This window comes from Tenrec ecaudatus, chromosome 2 (genome assembly GCF_050624435.1).
Source record: "Tenrec ecaudatus isolate mTenEca1 chromosome 2, mTenEca1.hap1, whole genome shotgun sequence".
In the NCBI taxonomy this organism is placed as follows: Eukaryota; Metazoa; Chordata; class Mammalia; order Afrosoricida; family Tenrecidae; genus Tenrec; species Tenrec ecaudatus.
This window is the reverse complement of record NC_134531.1, coordinates 72,614,915-72,630,253: the sequence shown is the minus strand read 5'-3', so window position 1 is coordinate 72,630,253 and position 15,339 is coordinate 72,614,915. Positions and strand designations below refer to the sequence as shown.

Below are 15,339 nucleotides of genomic sequence, written 5' to 3'. Positions count from 1 at the left end.
AGTTCCTCATGTTGTGGTGACCCCCAACCATAAAGGTATTTTCGTTGTAACTTCATAACTGTAATTTTGATATTGCTATGAATCGTAATGTAAATATCTGATCTGCAGGATGTATTTTCATTGTTACAAACTGAACATCATTAAAGCATGGTGATTAATCACAAAAGAAGATGTAATTATATATTGTGAAGCATTTATTTCTAATGCCAAATAAATGAAATTGTGTCTTGAAGCATGGTGTAGCCTGGGTAACAGTCTTCACGCCTGGTACTTGTATGTAGGCGGACCCCACCTGGAGACGGATAGAGGAGCGGTGTCTCAGTTCCTAAGACCATCGGAAATATGTGTTTTCTGATGGTCTTAGGCGACCCCTGTGAAAGGCTCACTTGATCCCAAAGGGGTAGAGACCCACAGGTTGAGAACCACTGCACTAGCACATCTTCTAACCACTGGCTTTGCAGCAAGGCAATGCCTGTGGTTGAGAGCCCTAAACCCATTTTTGCCTCTCACATAAATTCAACCCTGACAGAATTATTTCTGACTGTAGACCAACAACATGATAAGGTTTGCCCCCAGGCCGTGGGGTTGGAAAGTGGGATACTAGAGCTCACACAACCAGGTCGGGAGGGGCTTCCTGGCCTTTGTCGCTTGCTTGCTTGGACCTTGATGGGATTTGAGTTTCTGGATCTGCACAGTCATTTTGCGCATGCCCTCAGGGCCTCTTCGATTTCTACCTTCAGACCATACAGAGCTTCTTGATCCTATGCTTCCTCTTGATATGAACACCCCTCGCACGTGTGTGGCATTCTCAAAAGGTGTGAGTAATTGAAATGGAGGTGAGGGTGGTGGGGACGATGTGAGTGGGAAGAAGGCCAAAAGGGAGCTTCTTTGCTAGGACCGCCTACCGTCTGGTCCTGTGGTCAGAGCTCTACAGAACCGTACCACGAACCTCAAAAGAGAAATGGCTGGCAGGAATATAATGGGGGGAGAAGCAACGGTGAAATCAGAGGTTAATATTTAACCTCTGTCCCCTTTCTAGTCTGGCCATGAACTAAGTTTACATACAGTATTAAAGATTAGGAAAGATTGAGCAGTATGTCCCAGGCACTACAAACGGCATCCTAACGGTATAGAGAAAGATCAAGGGCAGAGTCGGGGGGATAACAGAAGGAATCAAAGCAGACAGGGAAGTGGAAAGCCAAGAAGGCGCCTTTCCTTTTAGAATGCAGTCTCCACATAAACTGAGGTGGGGGCAGAGAAGGGCCCTGGCTCGGAGGGGCGTGATCCCTGCTCATCAGTCAGTGACTGAATTGACTCATGCAGGGCAGGAAGAATCAAGCTGGGTCTTGTCTAGGTCACAAAGACATCGCCTGAGCTTGGCGTGCGCACTTATCATCTAAAAGAGGAGGGATTTGTAAGGATCCGGACAATATTATTACTTAGTCCCTAAAAGAAAGTCTGCCATTTTTTTGTAAAAATATGTTAATTTCCATCCAGTGGTTGGCTCTCAGATTCGTTAAGGCATCATTCTGCACAATCATGTGATCCTTTCATAAATTCACTTGTTTCCTTCCTGCTTGTTTCTGCCCCTCATTTGCATTCCTCCTTAGGAGTGTGCCAAGATCTGAGAGAGAGGCGGTTATCACCCAATTCACTCTAGTAACACTAGCAGGTTGGCAATTCATACCGGCATTGTGTATCCTGCCCAAAATACGTCTCTGTGATCAGTGGATGGTTGCAGACACGTTTTAAAGTAACGCACTGCTTGTTTCAGTCCTGTTAAGGAGGAAACTATTTAATCAGAGACCAAATGAACTAAAAGTTGCCTCCCATGCGTTATAGGGTAGATGCTCATTGCCCTCTGACTCTCAAGAAGCATAACCACCCATACTCAATGTCCACGCTCCATCCGCAGAGAGCTCCCAGGACCTCAGCAGCCCCCACACCTGGTGGAATGAGCAGGCCCAGAAGCCCTTGGGAACAGCCACCACTCACCAAGGGCTGGGGCCCTGTGTGGATTCATTTTTGTATCCACTTGGGTGGGTCATGACTCTCTTGGCTTGGCAAATGGGTGGATGGGATCAGAAATCCCACTGCCACACCCATGATGCCATCAGCCGTGAGCACCTATCAGTTGACAGGGAGTTCCCTTGTGGGAGTGGCTAGCACAGACTATAAAAGGTATTCATTCTGAGCACAACTCTGCAGTTCCTTCTGCTCCATCAGGATCAGGCATCCAGCTCCGATCATCGGATCTGAGATTTCCTGAATTGAGGCCGTTGTCTGTTGCACTGCTTGCTAACCTCGGGATTCCCGAGCCTCTGAAGCCTGGGAGCCAACAGGCTTGCTGCCTGCTCTGCGGTTCTCACATTCCTCCACTTTGGAAGCAGCTTGTGTCAACAGAAGCCTCCAGGCTGCCATCTGATTCAGAATTTGCCAACTTCGACCACTTGGTGAGTTATTTCCTTGATATTTCCTTGAGATGTGTGTGTGTGCGCCTGTGCGCACGCGTGTGTAAAAAGGCATATGAAGTCACAATATGCAACAGGTTCCGCGTGAGCAGACTTTAGTGTTCTGGATTTCCACTTCTCATAATGACATCCATTTTGCTCAGGATACTCTCTTCTGTTCCTTCTTTGAGCAGCAAATGTGATCTATTTCTTTGGCATGATGTGTCGGTTTAATTCTGGTTGGCGATTAAAGAAGGGCATCTTGGGAAATGAGGTCAAGGGAGAGGCTTATCCCTAGGAACTCCTTCACCATGAGTTGGAATTGATTCCATGGCGACTGCCTTGTTTCTGTTTGGCTCAATCAGTGAGGTGTCTGCTGCTAGAGAATGCAATCCAATCCAAACCGTTTTGTCCAGCCTCCAGGGAAGGGCCTATGTTGTCGGACACACACGGCCCCTCCTGGTGTGACAGGCTAGGGGCAAGAACTTAATGGAATCCTTTTTAAAGACTGTTTTTAAGGAGTACTTTCCATCTATTGTAGGGGCAGAGGATCCCTTTTTCTGTCACAGGACTTTTGAATATTCCTAACATCATTTGAGAACTATACTGTTCAAACATTTCATTAACTCACCCCTCATGGAGTGCCTGGACCTGCCTCTCTTTGGTGAGGCTTGTGATGATTTCTCCAGAGCTTATAACACCTGGGGGCTAGTTATCCCCCACACGTGAGCTATCATTTGGACCCTACCTTAAATAATGTGCGTAGAGTTTAATTACTATGCTATAAATTTCAACCTGTATGAGAGTCTCTTTTCTGAGCACCCCATTTGATGGAGGCTTTGGATAACAGTGGAATCCCAAATCCATTGGTGCAGTTCTCACGTAGATTAAGCCTCCACTGAATTCCTTGTGATCATTCATCAAGGATGTAGGTAATCTAGTCCTCAGGCACAACGCATTAGAAGTGGATTAGCTCCAGCCAGCCCACCAAGAAACACTCTTGGGGCTTGACTTGGGGTCTCCTGGAGGGGGATCACCCCCTGGGGACAGTGCAGTGGGTGGCATAGTCCATATCCATGCCTTGACTGCCTTGGCCAGAAGGCCCAGAAGCAATTTTTAAATTCTACTCTCTCATATGAAATATCTGGTCCGTTTCCTCTTCTGCAGTCACACTAGGACTGTGCAGTGTGGATCCATCATTAATCATGAACTTGTGATAGTCTTTGGTCTGTGCCCTACTTGATAGGCTCCTGACTAGGCCTCCACAGACCCCATTTTGACCGAGTGTTAAGGGGCTGCCTCATTCCTATGATTTGTCCGTGGTTTTGTTTTGTCTTTTTCCTGTAAGATGTAATGGCTATTGTCCTTGATTTGTACTTGACTAGGGTCTCCGAAAACAAGTATAAAATAGGATTGCAAAACTTTCTTTCCTGGTGGGATTTCTGAAGGGTCTAAAAACGTAACGGAACAGTGCGTGAAGGGAAAGAGACATCTGACAATGTAAGACATGACAAAATAATAATTGATAAATTATCAAGGGTTCATGAGAAAGGGGAGAGAGGGGAGGGAGGGGGGAAATGAGGAACTGATACCAAGAGCTCAAGTGGAGAGCAAATGCTTTGGGAATGAAGAGGGCAACGAATGTACAAATGTGCTCGACACAATGGATGGATTGTGAGAAGAGTGGCATGAGCCCCCATAAAATTATTCTGGAAGTAAATAAATAAGCTTGATGTCTGAAAGAAAGGAAAGTTTAAGCTGCTTTAATAAGGAAAGTTTAAGCTGCTTTCACATTTCCATAGAGCCACAGACATTCAGCGAATGTAAATACTCTTGGAAATACAAACCTGTGTTTCCAGGCTTTCAGCAACTTTATTCAGCCTGGGTGTGTGTTCTCATCTGGGAATTGTCCATTTGTTATTTTTCCTATTTGTATTTAATGCTTAGGGCTTGGGTGACTCTGAATCTATTCTAAATTGGTGTTCTGGAATCCTTAAAGAAGAAAACTTCAGTACTAGGCACCGCTCACAAAAGACTAGTACCTAGTTAAGGTTCAGGCTGTGTGACCAAGTAAGTGGCTGGGTCGTGGTTCTCTGTTAGGGCCGTTCTGTTGTCCTCAAACCCCACGATGCAGTCTAGAGTAATGCCACCATGTCCACGATGCCACTGCCAGAAGCAGTCTACACGGTGGAAGGGGGCTTCCTTGTGGGAGCAGTTTGCACAGAGTATCAAGAGACATTCACTCTGAAGATAGTTTCTCTAATGCTTTTGCTCACTCAGGACCCTCGATTCATCTCTTATCTGATTTCAGGTTTCTTGCACTTGATTCAGTAGCCTTTGTACTGCTTGCTGATCTTGCCGATTGCCGAAGTTCTGAAACCAGGAAGCCAGCAGCCTTTCTCTGGCCTGCCGATCTTCAGTCCCTGACCATCAGTTGCTGAAGTCACTTGTGTCAACAGAAGCCTCCAGCCTGCATGGTGACCCAGTACTTGGAATGTGTCAGCTCTTCCACCTGGTGAGTCATTTCCTTGCAACAAATCTCTGTGTCTGTATGTAATACTGGATATGTTTATGTATGTGTGTGTGTATACGAGTGTTTCCCTGTGTTGAACATGCTGTAAATACAGGTCTATAGCGTAGTCATGGCCAATTCATTAGAAATTATACTAAAAATTGAGATACAGCAAACCAAATTTTTATTCAATATTGTCTTCATTGGAAGAGATAGATACTGAAACAGACAGATAAAATATACAGATAGGAATACATGGGCACAACAGGGCATTTATAGAGGTCTAAATACAGGCGTGTACATATATATGTAAATGTATTTATATATGACAAAGGGGAAATAGATCTATCTGCATATATTTATAGGTTTAGTATTAAGGAAGCAGATGGACATGCAGCCTCTACTCAAGTACTCCCTTAATTTAAGAACACTATTCTATTAAACTGGCATTGCATGATGCTCACCTTCCCGACACAACCGCTGAAGACAAAATGTGTGCATAAGCAAATGTGGTGAACAAAGCTGATGGTGTCCTGCTATCAAAAGATATAGCATCTGGGGTTCTAAAGGCTTGAAGATAAACAAAAAGCCATCTAGCTGAGAGGCAACAAAGCCCACATAGCACACCAGCCTATGTGATCACGAGGTGTTGAGAGGATAAGGTATCAGGCATCAAAGAACAAAAAATGAGGGGGGTGCGTAGTGGAGACCAAAAGCCCATTTGTTGGTAACTGGGATTACAGGGGTTTGATGAGCCATTCAGGTTTCAGGGTAGCACCGACGAAACATACAACCTTCTTCTAGTTCTTTAATGCTTCCTCCATCTCACTATCATGATCCCAATTCTATTACAAATCCAGCTAGACCAGAGGATGTACACTGGTACAGATAGGGACTGGAAACACAGAGAATTCAGGACTGATTAAACCCCTCAGGACCAAATATGAGAGTAGAGGTACCAGGAGGGGAAGGGGAAAGTGGGGGAAGAAAGGAGGAACCAACCACAAGGATCTAAATAGAACTCCCTCCCTGGGGGACGGATAACAAAAGTGGGTGAAGGGAGACATCACACATTATAAGACATGAAAAAATAATTTATAAATTAGCAACAGTTTTGGAGGAAGGCAGGGCTGGCGAGGGAGGGGGGAAATGAGCAGCTGATACTTAAGGGTTCAAGTAGAAAGAAAATGTTTTTGAGAACGAAGATGAAAACAAATGTACAAATGTGCTTGACACCGTGAATGTATGCATGGATTGTAACAAGAATTATACAAGCCTCCGATAAAATGATTTTTTTTAAAGAAGAAATACCTGGGCATACATTGGCCTATTCGGGGTGCTTGTGTCTACATTTCTATGAGAGGATAACTGAGGTCATGCATTTACAAAATGATGAACTGGACTATCCATGTCAACACAACCTTCTGGGGGTTATGCCAAGTCGTCAATGTGCATGCAGGACTAAAGAGGCAATTGTTTCCTTCTAGGGATTAAGGGAGCCATCCTGCGACTGAGAAGGAGCCCTCAAGGTCATGGAGAGAGAACGTGCCCTAGTCTCGGTGAAGATGGCTGCAACATCTCCAGACATGGAAGCAGCAGGCGGGGCTGGCAGTCAAGGAGCCCAGTGGGGACAGCGCCCCCTTGTGCCTGGGGCCAGTGGAGATGCGGAATCCCCAGGGGCCATCAAGGAGCGCAGGGAAAGGCAGGAGCCAGAGGAGAGGGAGCTTGAGGAGTTGCTGGACTATGAATCAGAGCCATCGCCTGAACACGGGGAGCACTCACTCCAGTTCTGCTCCGAGCCCCGCAAACCCCCTGGAACTCTGAATCACTCTGAGGGTGAGCCTGTGGACCCCGCCATTGAGGACCAGCTGCTGGAAGCCATCAAAGTTCATGTCAGAGAGACGACGGAAGAAGTTGACAAGGTTAAGGAGATGCAGAAAGAGCTGGCGCAGCAGATGAAGATGCATTCATCTCCAGGCAATCATGCCCAAGTGGTCCTGTATCCTGAGGAGAAGAAGGAGGCCGATGCCCGCTCCATCTACGTTGGCAATGTGGACTACGGAGCCACAGCAGAAGAGCTGGAAGCACACTTTCGTGGCTGTGGGTCCATCAACCGTGTCACCATCCTCTCTGACAAGTTCACTGGCCACCCCAAAGGGTTTGCATACATAGAGTTCTCAGACGAGGAGTCAGCGAAGACTTCCTTGTCCTTAGATGAGTCCCTTTTTAGAGGCAGACAAATCAAGGTGACCCCCAAACGAACCAACAGACCAGGCATCAGCACCACCAACCGGGGCTTCCCAAGAGCTCGCTATGGTGGCCGCACCACCAACCCCAGATCAGGCTCTCAGTTCCATGGACGTTTCCACCGCAGGCCTTGGGGCCCATTCTACTGTGAGCGCCCTGTGCACAGGGGTCGCCCCAGAGCCACCTCTTGGTATTCCCCTTACTAAGCAGATGGTGTGTTGAGTGTAAATTCCCCTCCCCACCTGGAGGGGGAACATGATTGGGCATCTTAAGCAATGTCTTCTTATTTTTTTTAAATATAAATTTGCGTTTGTTTTTATTTGTACTTTAATTAGAAGTCATGGGAGGTATAGGAAGGGGAGGTAGTAGGAACATTTTTTTTAAACTCATTGCCTGATGATAGGTTGCTTTCTTTTAAATATTTTAAGAATAAAGATGTTTAAAAGGAGAAAAGGATGTGGAATTGAAGTGATTTCCTTAGTATATAAAATAGTTAATTCAGGTAGAAGCCTCACAGTCGTAACCCGCAGTTCCCGTGTTGAAAAGAAGAAAACACTGGTTCTTGTGGTAGCTTTCTCGCGGGAGCAGCGCCATGTGCATCACGCTCTTTGTGAATTTCCATGCGCACTAACCACCCCTTTATCAAGCAGATGTCCACTACAGGTCCGGTTCCTCCCCCACCCCCCATCTCCCCTTTCAGTGCACATTACAGATGCACTTCTTCCCACCAGCACCACCCTGCCATCATTTTATTTATTTATTTAAACAACAGTTTCCCCAAACAGTTCTATTGGAATGTAACTCATCTATCACATAATTCTTTATAATAGTTGGCTGTCTTCTCAAGCCAACCAGGGGTGTTTTTCATTCAGCTCTTTGGCTCACCATTTCTGCCACTTGCTTTAGCTCCTCTATGGTGAAGGTCAAGTTCCAGCGTCTTTTCTGACAGCACCTTAATCTGTTCTTTCATTCCTGTCTCTTTCTTTACCGTTTGCTTTCTGAATGAAGGATGTTCTTGATGTCTTCCCACAGTTCATTCCATCTTCTCTCACTAGTGTTCCAGGCATCAAATGTGTTCTTGAAACGCTCTCAAAATACAGGTGGGAAAGGCTTGCAGTAGGCATACTCAGTCCCCCGGCGATCCCTCTGCTCTGTAAGGTTTTAAAGAGGTCTCTTCATCTAACGCAACGCAGCATTTGATTTCCGGACTGCTGCTTCCTTAAGCACTGACAGTGGATCAAAATGAAAGGAAATCCTTGACAATATCAAACATTTCTCGTTTTATCGTGATGTTTATTTTTATCGCATTCTTGTGCAATCCACACAAAGACGTAGTCAATGATATTCACCAATAGATGTGTCAAGTCCTCTTCATCTTCCGAAAGCAAGGCTGTGTCATCTGTCTACCATGGGTTGACTCTGGATATGCCACTGAGGACCCGAAGTTGGAAGCCATCAAAGCTTTTGGCATCTTTTTGAATAATCCAGCTATCAGAGCATTTGCTTAACTTCGATTAAGTGTGAAACAATAAAACTTTTCCACACATTCTTCTGCATTTGAAACCGCAGTATCTACAGTTCTTCTAGAAAGACTGCCTCTTGCTACAGGTCCACAGGAGCACAATGAATGTTCCAGAATTCTCATTTTATGAAATGTGATCCACTTTTGTAAGAAGACACCACACGCTAGTCAAGATCTAAGCGGATAATAAAATCGGTTTCTTTCGCAGGAAGCGCCCCCTTAGTTAGAGGAGCTAAAAACATAGAACACGGGCCGGCCAATTTGGCAACAGCACCTCTAGTCTCAAGTCACTGCGGTACAAGAGAGGAAGATGAGGGACGAGGACTACGGCCGGGCAGTCCTTTAGAAGGTGTGAGGGTAACTGGCTTCTTTCCACTGAGCTCCGTGAGTGAGGGATCTTCTTTTACAGAACACAATCCGGTAGAAACCGCCTTCATCTATTCTCTGGAGCAGAGCCTCAGAGGTGGGCCATTCCCGGCCTTTCTCTCCATGGAAGCAGTGAGAAGAACAAGCGCATTCCCGCTTCACTTTTGAGCTACCGGTTTTCAGAACGCTTTGCTTGTTACTTTAAGAATACGGATTGCCTGAGACCATCCATGGTGCTCTCCGTTGCCTCGTACGCTGTGAACTAATAATGAAGGTGACCAAAGAAGAAGACATGTCTTTGAATTGTGTGCTGGAGAGGAATATGGGCGATATCATGGACTGCTATGCGGTCAAGTCCATCTGTTTTGAAAGAAGTTCTGCAGATTGATTCTAGAGCATTGGTATTCAACCGATGGGCCGTGACCCCTTTGGAAGCGAATGACCCTTTCACAGGGGTTGCCTGATTCATAACAGGAGCAAAATTATAGTTATGAAGTAGCAACAAAAGTAATTTTATGGTTGGGGGGTCACCCAACCATATGAGGAACTGTATGAAAGGGTCATGGCATTAGGAAGGCTGAGACCCACTGTGCTAGAGGCAAGGATGTTGAGACTTTGTCTCAAGTACTTTGGACATATTGTCAGGAGAGACCAGTACCTGGAAAGACAGCATGCTTGGTGACACCGAGTGGCAAAAATAAAGAGGAAGAGCCACAAGAAGGTACATTGATACAGTGGCTGCATGTATGCGGACGCACATAGGAACAATTGTGAGAATGATGCAGGGTCAGGCAGTGCTTCCTTGTGATGTACGTAAGGTCAATGTGGCCCAAGCTGACTGTATGGCACCTAACAGCAATGTGCATCCACACTGAAAGACCAAACTTTATTTTCAGACTCCCCACATGGATTAAGCCTTCACCTAATCCCTTTTGACAATTGAGCAAACAGAGGGCATTAGTAAGTGGCTTTCTGCCACTTCTACTCCAGGCACACTCTGGAAGGGGCAGTTTCAATTAGGGGCTTGCTTGGGCGTGTTCCTGATGAAATTCATTTACTGAGGGTCTCAAAACTACGCAGCATGCCCAATTGGTCTTCTGCTGACAACCTTAGTGTAAAGACTGTGGACTAATTTTGTAAGAGTTCCTGTCTAACATGATGTACCTTTCTCCGTCACAGTTCAGTTCCCCCTTTGTGGTTTCACCTGAAGCTGTGATGAGTGGACCTACCAACATTGATGACTTTACGACATTCTCTTTTGCTCTTGCCTCTCCTTTTTAAAGACAATGATCTCCCTTGCTCATATAGCGTGCTTTCATTGTCATGTTTTAAGACTTGATAAGTGTTCTCCATGAGTTCTCTTTGCGATTGGGCTCTTTAGTACCCTAAAATGTTACCTGACTCAATAGCACCGAGCACCACTTGCTGAGACATCTCAATAAACATAATTCACCAACAGTTACAAACACATTAGCTAAGCAAGAGTCCTGTTTGGCACAGTGGTTAAGTACGACCTGTGTACTTGAAAGTTTAGACTGTGAGGTGATTAGAACTGTACTCGCAACACAACCAAATTCAGTGCCATTGAGTCAAAGCCAACTCATTGGGACCCTATAGGACAGGGTAGAACTGTTCCAGTGAGTTCCAGAGACTGTAGCTCTTTCTGGATGTAGACAATCTTTTTTCCTGAGGCGGGGCTATGGTTTTGAACAGCTAATGTTTTGGAGAGTAACCCAATAAATAACTGCTAGCATACGTTCTCAGCACAAACTTTACACAAGGCAATGGCTTAGATTGAAAGCCTAAACCCATTTTTGCCCCTCCACATAGTTCAACCTCTATTGAATTCTTTCTGATTGTAGAACAACAACATGAAAAGTTTTGCCCACAGGCAGTGTGTTTGAAAGTGGATTACTTTATCTCCCATGATGAGGTCAGGGAGAAGCTGCCTAGCCTTCTTAAGATGCTTGACCATGCCCTTGATGGGATTTGGCTGATAGAGTCATTTTTCTATTGCCTTTAGGGCCCCTTGGGTCTCAATCTTCAGACCATAGCTTCTTGATCATATGCTTCCTCTTGATATGAATACCTCCTCCAGCATAAAGCATCCTCAAAATGTCTGAATTGGTAAATGGAGAATATGAGGGTGGGGAGGGTGTGAGTGGAAAGAGAGTGAAAAGGGAATGTCTTTGCCAGCACAGTCTATATGCTGGCCATGCAGTAAAAACTATGCAGAGCTGCGCCACACCCCTCCAGTAAAGAATAGGTGGAAGCTATATAAAAAAAAACAATGGTGATATGAAACTCAAGTCTATTGGACTTAATATTTAACTGCTGTCATCTTTCTAGTCCTGACATTAGTATAAAATACTAATGATTAGAAAAAGCTGAGTGAAATGTGGTGAATAAAGCTGATGGTACCCGGCTATCAAAAGATATAGCGTCTGTGGTCTTAAAAGCATGAAGGTAAACAAGCAGCCATCTAGCTCAGAAGCAACAAAGCCCACATGGAAGAAGCACACCAGCCTGTGTCGAAGGGATCAGGTATCAGGCATCATCAGAACAAAAAATCATATCATTGTGAATGAGGGGGAGTGTGGAGTGGAGACCCAAAGCCCAACTGTAGGCAATTGGACATCCCCTTACAGAAAGGTCACAGGGAGGAGACAAGCCAGTCAGGGTGCATTGTAGCAAGGATGAAACATACAACTTTCCTCTAGTTCCTAAATGCTTCCTCCACCACTATCTTGATCAGAGGGGGGGGGGGGAGTCGGGGGGGGTATGAGGAGCTGATGCCAGAGCAGGATCCTGAGTTGAAGGGGGCATGGCTCCTGCTCATCTGCAATAATTGACTCAATTGACTCTTGCAGGCAGGAAGATTCAGATTCGTTTAGGTGTCATTCTGTACAATCAGGTGGTCCTTTTCTAAATTGTCTGAATTCTAACTTGTTCCACTTCTACTTGTTTCTGCCTCTCGTGTGAATTCCTCCTCATGAGCATGCCAAGATCTGAGGGAGGACGGGTCTAGACCAACTGATTCACTATAGTAATACTAGTAAGTTGCCAATTCATATGGGCATTGCTTATCCTCCCCAAAATATGTCTCTATGATCAGTGAATGGTTGCAGACAAGTTTTAAGGTAAAGCACCACTTGTTTAATCCTGTTAAGGATGAAACTAGTTAATCAGCTCCTAAATACACTCAAAGTTGCCTACCACATGTTTCAGGGTAGGTCTTCATTACTCTCTGATTCACAAGTAGCAAAGTCATTCATATTCAATTTCCACCCTCCATCCTCAGGAACTTTTCAGAATGCACCAGGACTTCATCAGCCCCGGCCCTGATTTGATTAGGGTTTCTGTATCCACTTGACTGGGTCATGATTCTCTTGCTTTGTCAAGTGTGTGGATGGGATCTGGAATCCTATTGTCACATGCATGATGTCACCACCCATGCGCACTTATCAGTTGACAGGGAATTTCCTTGTGGGAGTGGCTAGCACAGACTATGAAAAGGTATTTGTTCTGAGCACACCTTTGCAGTTCTTTCTGCTCACTTAGCTCCTAGCATCTGATCTGAGAGTTTCCTGAACTTGAGGCAGAAGCCTATTATACTGCTTGCTGACCTTGGGATTCCCTAGCCTAGTGGTTCTTAACCTTCCTAATTCCATGACCCTGTAATATAGTTTCTCATGCTGTGGTGACCCCCAAGCATAAAATTATTTTTGTTACTACTTCATAACTGTAATTTTGCTACTGTTATGAATCATAATGTAAATATCTGATCTGTGGGATGTAATTTCATTGTTACAAGTTGGACATAATTAAAGAATAGTGATTAATCACAGAAACAATATGTAATTATATACTGTGAAATATTTATTATCTAATTACAAATAAGTGAACTTTTGTCTTGAAGCATATAACAACAGTAAACTGCATTGGTACACTTTGCAACAGTATTTGTAAAAAGTCAGTGTAAAGGTTGAGATAGCTTCCTTCTCACCAGATCAGAAATTCTCGGGGTAGTCTTTGCAAGAGCACAATGAAGATCATCTTCCACAACAAATCTACTTCTGTATTTAGACTTGATAACCAACAAGCTGGAAAACCCTGTTTCACAAACATGTTGTTGGAAATGGAAGAAGAAGGCACAACACAGTCTGAGCCAGAACAGGATATGACTGCAAACACTCGATCCAGAATTTTGTAACTGGCATTGTAGAGAAATCAATTCTCGCTGCATCTCTGTTACTAAGGTCAGTGAACTCCTTTTGTGCTGTCAGGAACATCTTCAACTTTGACTGTGAATGGGCTTCTGGCAAGTGCAAATGGGGCATCAGGTAGAGGAGTGGTGTCTCAGTTTCTAAGGCCATCAGAAATATGTGTTTTCTGATGGTCTTAGGCAACTCCTGTGAAAGGGTCGTTCGACCCCCAAAGGGGTCACAACCCAGAGGTTGAGAACCGCTGCCCTAGCCTCTGAAACCTGGAAGCTGGCTTTCTGTTGGCTGTGCAGCTCTCAGATTCCTCCACTTTGGAAGCAGCTTGTGTCAACAGAAGCCTCCAGGCTGCCATCTGGTTCGGAATATGAGCACACTTTAGTCTTCTGGAATTCTCATTTCTTGGAATGCCATCCCTTTTGGTAAGGATGCACCCATGCTGTTCCTTATTTGAGCAGAAAATGTGATCTATTTCTTTGTCATGATGTGTTGGATTTACTTTAGTTGCCTATTAACAGAGGGCAACCTGAAAAGTGAGAAAGATTAAGGGAGAGAACTGGTCCGTGGAAGTCCTTTACAATAGATTGGAGTTGATTCCACCACACCTGGCTTGTTTCTGTTTGACTCAGTTGCTTAGGGCTCTGCTGTTAAGAAAGCACAATCCAACACAAATCATTTTGTCCAATCTTCCGGATAGAGCCTAAAATGTCAGAAAGAACTTAATTGACTGCTTTATTGAGGCAGTTTTTTAGGAGTACGTTCTTCATTCCCTTACAGACATAGGGAATATTTTTCTTCTGTCAAGGGCCATTTGAATATTTAAACCATCATTTGAGAACCATACTGTTCAAACATTTCATTAACTCAACCCTCATGGGAAGGTTGGAAGTGCCTCTCTTTGGTGAGGCATTTGGTGCTAGCTCGTATCGATGATTTTTTCCAGGACTTAAAATGCCTGAAGGTCAGATACTCCCCACGTGTGATATATTATTTTGCCTCTACCTTAAAAATATATGTGCAGAGTTTAATTCCTATGACATCCATTTCAACAGGTAGAGCTTCACTTCTGAGCACACAGTGGATGGAGGCTATGGATGCATTAAAAGCCCAAATCCATTGGACTTCTCACATAGATTAAGCCCACCACTGATTCCTTCTGATCTTTTACAAAGGATGTAGGTAATCTAGCCCTCAGGCACAATGCTTTGTAAAGTAGATTGGCCACAGCCCAGGGAGGTGCATTCCCTTGGGACTTGCCTGGGTGTCTCCTTGAGGGAGGTCATCTCCTGGGGACAGTGCAGTGGATGGCATAGTCCACATCCATGCCTTGACTGCCTTGGTCAGAAGGCCCAGAAGCAATTTTTTAAACTCTACTCTCTAATAGGAAATACATGTCCCAATCATGGCCCATTCTTTCTTCCATAGTCACACCAGGACAGTGAAGTATTGATCTGTCATTAGTCATGAACTTGTGAGATTTTCTTTATTTCCATGCCCTATTTAACTCAGAGTCCTACGACACCAATATGACCTCGTGTTAACGGCCTCCGTCATTTGGATGATGTGTCTGTGTTTTGTTTTGTCCGTGTCCTGTAAGGTTTCATGAATGTTGTCCTTAAGTTGTACTTGACTGGAGTCTCTTTTGCCGTTAAACAATGACCAACGATAAAATAGGATTGCAAAGTTTTCTTTCCTGGTGGCTTCTCTGAGGGGTCAAAAACCTTGATCACAGAAAAAAAAAGGAAACTTTAAGGTTCCTTCACATTCTCATAGAGCCAGGGAAACACAGTGTTTCTAGGCTTCTGGAAACTATAAGTCTTTCTGTGTGTATTCTCACCTGGGAATTGTTCATTTGTTATTTGCCATATTTGCCTTTAATGCCTAGCCTCTGACTCTACTCTACACTGGTGTTCTGTAGTGCTAAAGAAAGAAAACTTCAGGTCTAGTCACTGCTCACAAAAGCTAGTATCTAGTTAAGGTTAAGGTTGTGTGTCAACTTGGCTGGTTCATGATTCTCTGTTA

General features: G+C 44.6%; 1 protein-coding gene and 1 pseudogene across 3 annotated transcripts in view; one reads left to right on the top strand and one right to left on the bottom strand.

Moving 5' to 3' along the window:
- SV2C (synaptic vesicle glycoprotein 2C) overlaps window positions 1-15,339 on the bottom strand; it is a 310,736-nt gene that overhangs the window by 224,609 nt on the left and 70,788 nt on the right. The window lies entirely within an intron of this gene.
- Window positions 6,495-7,415, top strand: LOC142438792 (polyadenylate-binding protein 2-B pseudogene; annotated as a pseudogene).